We start from the raw sequence: 9,498 nt of genomic DNA, 5'->3' as shown, positions 1-9,498 counted from the left end.
ACAATACCAATAGAGAGTCCCCCCCCCCCATGATACAATGTAACAACTATTCTATCAGAGATTCCAGAGTCATGCAATGTAACAATACTAATAGAGATTCCAGATTCCAGAGTGATGCAATATAATAATAATTGTCAGTGATATAGAATGTAACAATAATTCTGATTGTGATCCTAGTGTGATACATTGTTACATAGGCTGGAAAACACAGCGAGTTCAACTAATAGAAAAAAAACCAAGATCATCAATATATAAATAAAAAGCCTCCATGAAAATAACCCTACACTGATTGCAGCTCACCCAAAGGAATGGATTACACTTATAAAGCACGGTCTCCAACATCCTTCCTGATCCCCGAAGGCAATCAGATGTTCCCCGAATCAAACACCTCTGCTGTTGTTCATTATAAATGTTCATATTCATGTATATTCTGTGCATTTGGGAATGCATCCAGATTTTTTCAGTTAAAGTGACATTAAACCCTCAGATTTTTTAACATAAACCAATACTGTAATGTGCGCCTTACTGTAATCCATGGTAGTTTGCCTTCTCTTTGCTGCTCTTCCTTTTAAATCCTCATATCTTCTCATGCTTGGGGAGAACTTCCCTTTGCAGCTCAGGGCCTCTTCCTGTAGTGCTGGCTCAGGTTACAAGCCTATACAAACCTACACACAGACACCATGTATCCATTCCTGAGACAAGGCAGTCTGCTGCAAAACAGAACTTCTGCCCAGCATGAGAAGAGATACGGATTTAAAAGGAAGAGCAGCAAAGAGAAGGGAAACTACCATGGATTACAGTAATCACATTACAGTATTGTTTTATGTTAAAAAATCTGAGGGTTTAATGTCACTTTAACTGAGCTGGTTATCTGACAATTTTACAGCTCTTACTGTGCAGAAGCCTTTCTGTATGAGGAGATTAAAGCCAGGCCATACACTGGCAGATCTGGTCAGAACATTTTATATTGCCATCAGAGATTGAATTAAAATTTTGTTTGATTTTGGAATGAGTGGAGTTTCTCAAACTACACTTTTCTTACAGTACTTGTGCATCCTCCCTTAGAGTTTTATAACATTTTACCTTTATTTAAAATCTTTTTAATGAATTCACCACTTTTTCTCCTCTTTCCTTTAGCACCTATTCCATTTTAGAGGGAGGCACCTCATTTTCTTTTTACAACTCCATTGACCATTGTAATTCCTTTACTTTTATCTCTATTTACATTCTTCTATCAAATCTCTCTTTTCCCTCCCGCTTACCAATACATCCCTAAGCACCCATTCCAAACATGTTCCGCCCCTATCCAGGCTTCATCAGGGGTTCTATGCAAATTGTGCCGACAATAAAGTACTAGTGCTTTTCTGCCATCACCAGGAAGATGAACCACACACCCAGTGGCGTAACTAGTGACCTCAGGGCCCGATGCAAGAATCCATGAAGGTTCCATGTCCCAGGTTTCATGTCCCCAGCTCCCCATTATCTCCCCCTTCATGTCCCCAGCTCCCCATTATCTCCCCCTTCATGTCCCCAGCTTCCCCTCATCTCCCCCTTCATGTCCCCAGCTCCCCCTCATCTCCCCCTTCATGTCCCCAGCTCCCCATTATCTCCCCCTTCATGTCCCCAGCTCCCCATTATCTCCCCCTTCATGTCCCCAGCTTTCCGCTCCCGGACCCCATGTCACCTTCCTTCATGCTTCCAGCTCCCTGTCTCCCCCTTCGTGTCCGCAGCAGCTCTATTCGGCACTGGGCAGCAGTTCTGTGTAATGAGGGGGGCGGGGATTACACCGCTCCAACTCATTGGCTGCTGCCCGGCTGGATGATGCTTCACGCTGCGCCCGGAACAAGGCGAGGGGAGCAGCGTGAAGCATGTAGGGCCCAGGACGGGAGGAAGAGGTCCCGGGACTGGTAATCAGCAGTCACCAGGGGCCCCTTCCTCCTGTCCTGGGCCCCCTCCAAGTGGCGGAACTCCAGGGCCCGGTCGCGACCTCTGCGACCCTGGTAGTTCGGCCACTGCACACACCACTTTTCTCATACTATGAGGCCCCAGAAATGGAGTGAATATATATTTTTTTACAAAGAAATTAAATCTCTGTGAGAAGAATCACAATCAGTGTTGGAATTTACATGATTTTAGAATAAATTTCCATCCTGCGTCATTGATTTTTACTCCGTGTGAAACTGATATTCAATTTGATATTATTAACTATTAGAAAATCGACGTTCAGAAAACAATTTCTTTCAAAAGGTAATTCCACTGCTGTACAGCCGAACGAAATCTCTTTTCCTCCAGATGCAAAGAGTTCCCCTTGTCCTTTGCAATGACCTTAAAGTGACATTAAAGGCAAAAGTTTTTTGTCCCTCACCCCAACGTTAATGAAAGCACTTACCTTAAATGATGTCTTTCAATCCGGTCACCTTCTTCTTTCCTGTAGTCTTCAGCCTTCTTTCCAGCGCTGCGGCGAATCTCCGATCCAGCGCTGACTCCTCTGAGCTTGCTGGCACTTCCTGTCCCACGGTGTCTGCATGTGCGTGCACGCGTCCATAGACTTACCTTGTGTTTCTCCTCCCTCGCGTCCCGGCCGAAAATGTGAACTGTGCATGCGCCCGCCCCAATATGCTTTGCGGCCGCCCGTGCAGTTTCACATTTTCGGACGGTAGCGCGCGGGGAACACACAGGTAAGTGTAAACCGCTGTTAAAGCGTTTTAAAAAAAAAACAAACCTTTTTGCATCTACTGCTTGCCAGCCATCTATATATATGCCAAAAAAGCTGAGGGCTTAGAAACCCTTTAAAGTGAAAAACTTTGCACAAAGTTCACTATATTGACAGTTTTTGTATTTATACATGGTGATGATGTCATAGCCTCTTCTCAATGGAGAAAGGACACAATGTAACAATAACTCATACAGAGATCTCAGTGTGATACAATGTAACAATAATTCAGCTAGAGATCTCAGTGTGATACAATGTAACAATCATTCATACAGAGATCTCGGTGTGATACAATGTAACAATAATTCAGCTAGAGATCTCAGTGTGATACAATGTAACAATAATTCAGACAGAGATCTCAGTGTGATACAATGTAACAATCATTCAGATCGAGGTCTCGGTGTGATACAATGTAACAATCATTCAGATAGATGTCTCGGTGTGATACAATGTAACAATAATTCAGCTAGAGATCTCAGTGTGATACAATGTAACAATAATTCAGACAGAGATCTCAGTGTGATACAATGTAACAATAATTCAGACCGAGATCTCAGTGTGATACAATGTAACAATAATTCATATAGAGATCCAGAGTGCAGAAGACTGAGTGCTTCAAGTGGGTTTTGTAGGGATAGTGGGAAGCCCTCATAATGGGCACAGCAGGTGTACAGACCCGGGAACTCAGCACAGGGATGGTGGGGGCCCCTCATAATGGGCACAGCGGGTGTACAGACCCGGGAACTCAGCACAGGGATGGTGGGGGCCCCTCATAATGGGCACAGAGGGTGTACAGACCCGGGAACTCAGCACAGGGATGGTGGGAGCCCCTCATAATGGGCACAGCAGGTGTACAGACCCGGGAACTCAGCACAGGGATAGTGGGCACCCCACATAATGGGCACAGCAGGTGTACAGACCCGGGAACTTTGCACAGGGATGGTGGGGACCCCTTATAAAGGTCACAGCGGGTGTACAGACCCGGGAACTCAGCACAGGGATGGTGGGAGCTCCTCATAATGGGCACAGCAGGTGTACAGACCCGGGAACTCAGCACAGGGATGGTGGGGACCCCTTATAATTGGCACAGCAGGTGTACAGACCTGAGAACTCAGCATTACAGACCCGGGAACTCAGCACAGGGATGGTGGGGGCCCCTCATAATGGGCACAGCGGGTGTACAGACCCGGGAACTCAGCACAGGGATGGTGGGGGCCCCTCATAATGGGCACAGAGGGTGTACAGACCCGGGAACTCAGCACAGGGATGGTGGGAGCCCCTCATAATGGGCACAGCAGGTGTACAGACTCGGGAACTCAGCACAGGGATAGTGGGCACCCCACATAATGGGCACAGCAGGTGTACAGACCCGGGAACTTTGCACAGGGATGGTGGGGACCCCTTATAAAGGTCACAGCGGGTGTACAGACCCGGGAACTCAGCACAGGGATGGTGGGAGCTCCTCATAATGGGCACAGCAGGTGTACAGACCCGGGAACTCAGCACAGGGATGGTGGGGACCCCTTATAATTGGCACAGCAGGTGTACAGACCTGAGAACTCAGCACAGGGATGGTGGGGAAATATCAGTTCTAAGTGGATTGACCCTTTAGAGCAGGGGTGGGCAACCTTGGCCCTCCAGTTGTGCTTTAGCGACAATTCCCAACCTGCCTCTAGGAGTCATGCTTGTAACTGTCAGTCTTGCAATGCCTCATGGGACTTGTAGTTCCACAACAGCTGGAGTTGCTCACCCCTGCTTTAGAGGGAGAATTTAGCAATAGCCCGCAGTGAATCCAGTACATTGCTCTATTTGGCACAGTACACGGTTTTTGCTTCGGGAAGTGATAAGCGGACGTTCCTTCCACGTGCCATTTGAGGTCCCTATGAGTGAGAGTTCGCAGAGCCGTCCATCTGCCCCGCAATGGGGATTATTTGCGGCCCTTCTATGTATGAGCTGTGCATGTTGTCTATTGTCACATTTCGGGATATTCTCTCATCCTCTCCACTGTAATATTCTCTCTGATCTCCCCTCCTGGATTATCTCCTGAACCCGTCTGCTGGATTCCCTCTTCTGTCTTCTCATGTAAATGAAAAGATTTCTCTACATAACTGCGGCCTCCTGTGCACCTCTGCGCATATTATTCTCCCGCTCGGCGCCGCGCGTGCCTCAGAAATGACTGATCACTGTCAATTCACTGCCAGCACTGCCAGAGAGGTATTATCCCCTTGTTAGACATCAGACGCTAACTTTCACCCCATTTAAACTGCTCCCAACACTCACATCAATCAGATTTACTCGTCTTCCAGTTTTATCAGCACAACTCCAGCCGAACAGCTTGAAGTCTATTTCCACATTTGCAGTCAAGTTTGAGAAATCCCCTTTTATACAATGGTTATGTGTTCCCATTCACACAGCATACCGAAGGATAATAAAAAGAATAGATTTTGTACCTTTTTAGTTGTTTCTTTGGAGCAGGATGATACATAGGACTTTATAGGTGGCAATGTGCAGCTTAGGCTGGTTGATGGTTGTAAGGTACTTAAAAAAACGTACAATCTGCCTATCTTGCATAGGCAGATCGTACTTGCCATGATCGCAAGCCACGCCCCCTGAGGGGCGGGCTTCCAATGACCGCAATGCCGAACGGGCAGTGTGCGCTTGCGCACCCCGGCCCGTCCGGCTTTGATCTCACGAACATGCTACACACCCGCCGAACATCGTACGATGCTCGGCGGGTTTTGAAACATGTCCGTAAGTTGAAAGTCGTGCGACCTTACTGTAGTAGAGGTCACACGGCTTCCGCACACCTTACCATAATCGTACGATCGCGGGATTTCCCGCGATTATCGTACGATTATCGTAAGGTGTGTGGGGACCTTTAGGGACAGACCGGAGGGCCAACGCATTAACATACAATCAGCTCAATACACAAACATTTCAGGTTAATGATCCTTGTTTTTAGAGACAATTATTTCCCGCAGAGACCAATGAGATTTGAAAATGACAGTCACATGGTAAAGATCCTTATCCTGGTGATAAAGCTTTGTGAATTGAGCCTTTTGTCCTGAGATCTTCAACCCTTTTGCTGGGGCAGACAGTCCTGCGTGTCTAACAGCTGATAATGAGATGTTTGTAATTCGCAAAGCAAACTACATACCAACTATTTAGTCCCTGTTCAGACTCTGGCGTTGTGCGAACGCGCACCAAAGCGCGTCCTTTTGGAATGCCTTCATGCAACATGTTAAAGATGTGCAACGTGCTTACGGTGCCATTACTTGTTAATGGCACCCCAAACGTAGCTGGTACCCTAACTTGTTAATGGTAGACATACCAATACTGCTACTTCTGCTAGCATGGAGCCGGCTTCCTGGGCAAGCAAGAAGCACTGTTAATGAAACAGTCATTAACCGCTGCCCAGCTTCCTGATTGGCTAGGAAGCCAGATCCATGTTCCCTCGCGGCACTGCCGGTCAGAGGAAATCTCCCTCTGACTGGGAATTCCAGTATCGGGGGAAAGTATCGTACTCGCCTAAGTACTCGGTATCGGCATCGGTGCATCCCTAGGTTCAGTGTTAGTGAAATGAAACCACCCGTATCATCAATACAAATCAGAGTGTGCAGAACATAATATAATATACACCGTGTGGCAGAACATCGGAATACAAAAGTGCAAAACATCCTCAAATAACAGTGTGATCCATGAGGGGTCTATGAATAAACAAATGGCAGAGAATCTACTAGATTGTAAGCTCTCATGATCAGGCCCCTCCCAACCCTCCTGCATTGAAATTGTATTGTAACGGTACTCTATCTCTCCATCTTGTCAAGCGCTGTGCAAACTGTCGGCGCTGTATAAATCCCGTATAATAATAATAATTTGAGGAAGAACATTTGACTCCGAATCACGATAAGAGTTAATTCGCTGACATTCTCGGAGCTGCAACAAATTTGACACATACTGAATCCGTTTCATTCTTTCCAAGATCCACATTGCCGGCAAAATGGTAACAGGTTTTTACTACCCGAGGAAACATGTAACAGAGCCGGGATCTGTGTGACCTCTGGGATCTGTGTGACCTCTAGGATCTGTGTGATCCCTGTGACCTCTGTAATCTATGTGACCTCTGGGATCTCTGTGACCTCTATAATCTATGTGACCTCTGGGATCCCTGGGATTTCGGCAATCTATGTGATCTCTATGACCTATGGGATCCCTGTGACCTCTGGGATCTCTGGGATTTCTGCAATCTTTGTGGTCTCTGGAATTTCTGGGATCGCTGGAATTTCTGGAATCTCTTGGATTTCTGGGATCTCTGTGTTCCTGTTTTTTAGTTCAATGTTTTTATTAACGGATACATTTTAAAATTCACAGTTCACAGTATAGGAACATGGAAAACTTGCCCTATACTTCCTGTACAGGGGATGTATAAGTTACATGGTAGTGCAGTCTGATAGGTGAATATATATGTTGGTGATTTACCACAGCACATGTTTGCATTCTGAAAGTGGGAAACCAGGAAGGGTGGAGGAGGGGTAGAAAGGAGGGTTTTGTTCCAGTTTTAGAGTTGCCCCGGTGCGGGTTTTGCAGAGATCCAGGCAGAAGCACAGCTGGGCTCATCAGTAGATCTCTGAGAGGATCCTGAAAACGTCTTCCAGGGAGAGGTGAGGAGGACGACTGGCACCTGCACTACCTGAGCCAGGAGAATGAGGTTAGTAAGGTGAAGGGGTGTCACCTGGGGTTAGTGGGGAGAAGGGGGGGGGTCACCAGGGGTAAGTAAGGAGAAGGGAGGGGTCACCTGGGGTTAGTAGGGAGAAGGGAGGGTCACCAGGGGTAAGTAAGGAGAAGGGAGGGGTCACCTGGGGTTAGTAGGGAGAAGGGAGGGGTCACCTGGGGTTAGTAAGGAGAGAGGGGGGGGTCACCTGGGGTTAGTAAGGAGAAGGGGGTCACCTGAATGGGTTCTGCTTTGTCCCCGTCCTTGGAAAGTCTGCTGACAGGGTGCTGTGTTTGGTGTACATTTCATGTCAGGCGCCCGAATCTCTCCTCTATAACACGCAGGTTTTGCATGTTCACGCTTCTGTGATTCCACTTGAAATCTAAACCCGCCATTTACATGGATGAAGCATTAAATTTGCTGATTCAAATTGTGTGGTTTGGGGCCCAAGCTGGAGGCCGATCTGCTCGTCTCTCATGTCAAATAAATGAAAGGCTCATTCACACTGGCCACATGCGTTTTAATGTAGAGATGTGTCAGGCTACGTGCTTTGTTTATGCTCCTAGATGCTTAACATGACGCACGTTTGCACGCATATGCTTTTAGATGCATTTGTTCGTTATGCATTCAAACAGTCCATTGAAGCAGCCAATGAGATTTCAGCAACATAGAGATGATGAACATGACTAACTTGACCTGAGGTGTGCCATGGTCAGTATGCAAGTAAGGGGGCATACTCAAAGAGTAAAATGTTACCAGAAGGGGCAATGGCAGGTGGAGTGTCACGAAGTACCGACAGGTGAGTAGGGGAAGGGGGGGGGGGTTAAATGTGTGGGGCTCCTCCCACAAATACGGCCTACAAGTTGGTCTCAAACATATAGTTCCCCCATGAACTACTTCTGCAGCTCCGGCCTGACAGGCGCTGTGTTCGGGAGGAGAGGATCATGTGACATGCGCCGATTCTGGGAACGAGTCTCTCGACAAGCGATGTGCATTAGATTCACGCTCCGTGCTGCGGACACTTTTCTGCGTCTCTTGGTGGCCACACACACACCTATCTATATGATCATTTAAATTGATCGGTGTCTAAACGGAACAAATTGAATATAAATCACAGACCAGCCACCTGATTGATTGAACTCTGTGCGTATGTATGGGAGGCCCAATTATAAGGCTGGATTCACACCTAAGGGTGCCCACACACCTTACGATAATGGCGGGAAATCCCGCGATCGTACAATTATCGTAAGGTGTGTGGAAGCCGTGCGACCTCTACTACTGTGCGGTCACACTACTTTTAACTTGCGAACATGTTCGAAAACCCGCCGAGCATCGTACGATTGTCGGCGGGTCTCTAGCATGTTCATAGATAAAAGCCGGACGGGCCGGTTTGCGCAAGCAACTGCCCGTTCGGCGTTGCGGTCATCGGAAGCCCGCCCATCAGGGGGGAGCGGCTTGCGATCATCGCAAGTACGATCTACCTGTCCAAGACAGGCAGATCGTACGTTTTCTTAATTACCTTACAACCATCTCAAGACAAAAGTCTTGCGATGGTTGTAAGGTGTGTGCCCAGCATGACCTTTTTTGAATCTGCAGCACCTCCCGGAATATACATTGTGGTGCACTGCTATGTGGCGTGCTCTACTGTACGTGTTGGGGCCCCATTTAGGGTTGCCACCAGTGGCGTAACAATCACCATAGCGACCCATGCGGCCGCTATGGGGCCCCGGCCAGGACATCCCCCTGATGCAGTGTGGGCCGCCTGGGTCGCTATGGCATTTCAGGCTGCTGGCTGTCACTGGCAGCTGTGAGGAGGAACACGCAGCCATTCACATGTGCAGCGGCGCGTACCGCCTCACAGCCGCTGAGCCGATGACAACCAGCAGCTTCGGGGGAGGTGGCTGGGCCTGTCGTCGGCAGCTATGGAGGAGGCGGGGCCCAGCGATCGAGGAGGTAGGTCTTAGCGATGGGGAGGCGGGCCCGGTAATCGAGGAGGTGGGGCCCAGCGACTGAGGAGGCGGGGCCCGCAAGCGATCGTGGAGGAGAAGGAGGGGGACAGAGGAGAGGCCCGCAA

The sequence above is a fragment of the Nanorana parkeri genome, unplaced genomic scaffold (assembly GCF_000935625.1).
Source record: "Nanorana parkeri isolate BGI_ZX_2015 unplaced genomic scaffold, ASM93562v1 scaffold371, whole genome shotgun sequence".
Lineage (NCBI taxonomy): Eukaryota > Metazoa > Chordata > Amphibia > Anura > Dicroglossidae > Nanorana > Nanorana parkeri.
The sequence above is the reverse complement of the archived record's forward strand: the minus strand, read 5'-3'. Positions refer to the sequence as shown.